At 36.1% G+C, this 3,708-nt stretch overlaps 1 long non-coding RNA gene across 5 annotated transcripts; it reads right to left on the bottom strand.

Moving 5' to 3' along the window:
* Positions 1-235: 235 nt before the first annotated feature.
* Positions 236-3,396, bottom strand: LOC110873205. Of its 5 annotated transcripts, none has more exons than XR_004865132.1 (5): positions 2,811-3,396; positions 1,657-2,210; positions 1,476-1,569; positions 1,112-1,176; positions 236-625 (listed from the first exon to the last, which is right to left on the bottom strand). It is a non-coding gene; the product is annotated as an uncharacterized LOC110873205 (long non-coding RNA). The 5 variants fall into 5 exon arrangements; XR_004865130.1 differs by having other exon boundaries at positions 1,476-1,560; XR_004865129.1 differs by having other exon boundaries at positions 1,476-1,838; positions 2,095-2,210.
* Between the last annotated feature and the right edge of the window lie 312 nt (positions 3,397-3,708).

Raw genomic sequence — 3,708 nt, 5'->3', positions numbered from 1 at the left:
TAAGAAGAAAACACCTTACGCATATCCTTCCTCTCACAATCTAATCCATTGTAAGTTCACCCTTTAAGTGGCCATGAGCCTATATCTTGGTTTCTTGAAATGCTTTTGAGCCAAGCCCTTAGCTATAGGAAGCGGCCTAACTTCCGCATTTAGATACGTGGATACACTGGCGAAGCTTTATTGGCCCCCACTAAGTTTTCGTTCATATATATTATTATCAAGAGTGTTCCCGTAATTAAAACAACCTCACACAATATGTGATGTAACTTCATTAAGAGTTTGTGTACAACTTTCTTTAGCATTGAGGTTCCAAGTTTTGCTAAATTTAGGATGGTGTTGTAAATATTGCAAGACTATTCTAGATATATATCCACGTCACCAGCTTTCAATTTCATAGTTAAATATTTCTGGAAACTTTTGTTTCATTTTTGCTCATGAAACAACACCCCACCATCACCATGTTTGCAAATTCCAATGAACTTTTGTTTCTTTTTCTTGATCAGTTACTCAACGTCAATCAATGTATTATATTAACCAGGAGTATTCGCCGTCGCGTGTTGCGCGAGTACCAACAGTGCGTGTTTTTAATTTAGTTCATGCTTACGGCTTTTTTCTTCGAATTAATCTGCACAACATAAATATTTGATCAGAAGCTAAATCATTCAGTCGAAGATTGAATAGCACTGCAAAATGGGTCGTATTCGACGGTTAGGATGGTGGACCTGACACAAACCCGAACGTCATGCCGCACACATGTATTTTCGAGTTGGCACAAACAAATGCTGTTTTTTTGCATGTGAATACTTTAAAATTCTAAAATTACATGTTAATTTCATCTTTTTGAGGCGATTATCTTTAATTTAAGATATGTCAATTAGTCTTAAACAATTAAACTTGGGAATTGGCATATAAAATACCCCAATAGTTTAATTTATTACATAAACACAGTCTAGAAAAATAATAGACGCCTTCAGCGAGTCTACCAGTGAACCTATCAAGTTGACATGAACACTTCCCTTTTAGGTAAATGTGTCCATGGACCTGAACCATTTAGACTAACCCGTTGAGGTAAAATTCACACCCTTAATTGAAAGTAGAGCATAGTACTTACATAAATGTTGGTAGGTGGTTCATTAAATGTCAGCATTCTTATATGGCCCCTTTCTTGTTTAGGTCCTGAAAGATTAAAAACCAGTAAATCCCAACATTAAGTTTGACTTTTCGGTCAACATATGACTTTTTCAACTCCAAATTTGTTTAGCTTTTTTTATACAAAATCAGCACAAACACTTTCTGTTTAAAGCTACTAAAAAAATCCACTAAACTATCAGAATTTTCTTTAAAAAAGGTCGCTAAACTTAAATATTTCAGATTTTAAATAGGTCAAGTTTGACCTCAACAGTCAAAATAAATTTCCGACAATGCATGTATCAATATAAATTGAGTAAAGCTTTAAGAGCATAAAGTGCAATAACCTGGTAGACTTTTGCTCCTTTGGCTCTCATCTTGCAGTAGCAAGTGTCGTGCGTTGCGTGAGGGCAAAGTTGGTTTCAGCCCGCGCTGAAACAACTAAAAAAATTAACCGAATAGATATACAAACGCGCACACGATTCAGTGATGAAGGCGTATATCAAAACGTCAAAGAAATATATACACCTTCAATGCAGAGTTACTGAATGTACTTTTGGGGTTTGATCTTGCTCAACAAAGAATCCACTCACCCGGGGAAGAATTATTATTAAAGCTACTCAACTCTTGACGAAGCTTTAAAGTTTAAACAACGACAAAGAACTACCATTACCAAACACCACCATAGTCTCGAATCCACCATGCGATACCTTAAATCACAACTTTCAAGTTTGGGTCAGAATGAGTTCAAGTCAAAGCGGGCTCGGGTCGCAACGGCTTTGGCCTTGAGTTGGCTTAAAAAGTTTTTTTTACTTGAAAAAGAAAATTAATATTCATCAACTTTCCACTATCAAGATTACTCAGCAAGACTTGCAATTGAAAAAAACACCAAAATACTCTCGATTGACCATTTTTTATATTACATATAAAAATAACGAAACTACATAATGAAATTGCTTTAATAACCTTCCAAGGGGTTTTGGGATATGAGTTGTAATGGGTAGGGCAAGATTTTCCATGCCAGTTATGACCCGTTCGACCCACGCCTCTAATTTCTCACTTTTTGTTCAATCCATTTCCACCTGTTATAAAAATAACACTTAACCCAAATAGCCCATAAGCTTTTAATTAAAGTTCAAAATGACCCAAAGGTACTAATAGGTTTTTGAATAAGAAATGCAAAGCAACATATGAAATCTTAAGGTGGTTTTGTAAAATGTCTCCTTTCAAAAACAACCAAAATACACATACATACACAGTGAAAATGCTCCTGTCACAGCAAAAGGACCATTTTAACTTTTTATGTTTTTAAACAGATAATTACATTCCAAATAGCCAAGTAACAAATAAATAATAAATGTATGCAAACAGGTAATTGATTTAACTCGATTCACAGCATAAATCACCAACCACATAATCCCAATTATATTACCAATGAAATTCACAATTTAAAAGAAGCACACACCATGAGATTAAATCAAAATTCAATAAAAAGTGCAATAAATTTCATCGAACTCGCAATAATTTCCAAGTATCAGTTCTAAATCAAGTTGTATCAAGAATATTCCAATTTCGAAGCAAATATTTCAAAGAATACGTTTCGAATGCTTAACAAAAGAAAAATTAAACCAGGAATCGACCATCTTCATTATCATCACATTTTGCATGTAAAGAGCGCTTACCTAAACTTTGCCGGTTCTTCGTCGACGGGGTGACCGTCACCTAAAGTCGAAACCCAGGCTCACTAACTGGAAAAGTGACATTCAAGCCGGATCTCAGGTTGTCTCCGTTCTAACTGAAAAAGTGACATTCAAGGCTGGAGCTTTCCGTCGGAGTATCAAGGGGTTGTCGGAATCCTAAATCTCACTGTCATCGTAACCGTGTTGAACCAAATCCCCTCTGCCGGAACACCTCCGCCTCCTGTAGACGTTCCAGTAACCGGAACACCTCCTAGCCGCCGCCATCGTTCAGCGTGGACTGATGTGTGAAGCCGTCACAACCGGTCGGTCTCTGTGATGGCGAAACGAAATGAAGAAGTAAGTGGAATCAGTTGTGCACCACCTGAACCAATCAAAGTGGCAGTGGAGGTAGGATGTGGAGATCTGGTGGACGAAGCAGAGGACATGCGTGGCAAGCAGAGAACATGAAATTTCTCAGAGGCACCAACATACTCAGAATTAAAACCCTTTCCGTAACCAAAATTAAAAAAAAGAAATTGTATGAAAACTGCAGAAATACAAACAAAAGCATTTTAATTTACGACGGATCGACTTACCGGGGTGATGTGTGCCATAGTCCATCATGCATTTACATTATTTTAGTTTAATTATATCTACATGTATTTCTTTTATTTGTTAGTTTAGTAGTAGATAATGGGTTAGTTGGTGATTAGATTATTTACTAGTTTCATCAATTTATGTAGAGCCTATATAATGGCTTTAGATGTTTTGAGATTATTATGAATGAAAAATATGAATTGATCTCTTCTAAAAATCTTCAAGTTCTTTCAAGCTTCTTATCTATTTTCTTTGGATTAATTGGTTAACGATTTGGTTCGTAACAATTGGTATCAGAGCCGCC

Source organism: Helianthus annuus, chromosome 8 (genome assembly GCF_002127325.2).
Source record: "Helianthus annuus cultivar XRQ/B chromosome 8, HanXRQr2.0-SUNRISE, whole genome shotgun sequence".
Lineage (NCBI taxonomy): Eukaryota > Viridiplantae > Streptophyta > Magnoliopsida > Asterales > Asteraceae > Helianthus > Helianthus annuus.
The sequence above is the reverse complement of the archived record's forward strand: the minus strand, read 5'-3'. Positions and strand labels throughout refer to the sequence as shown.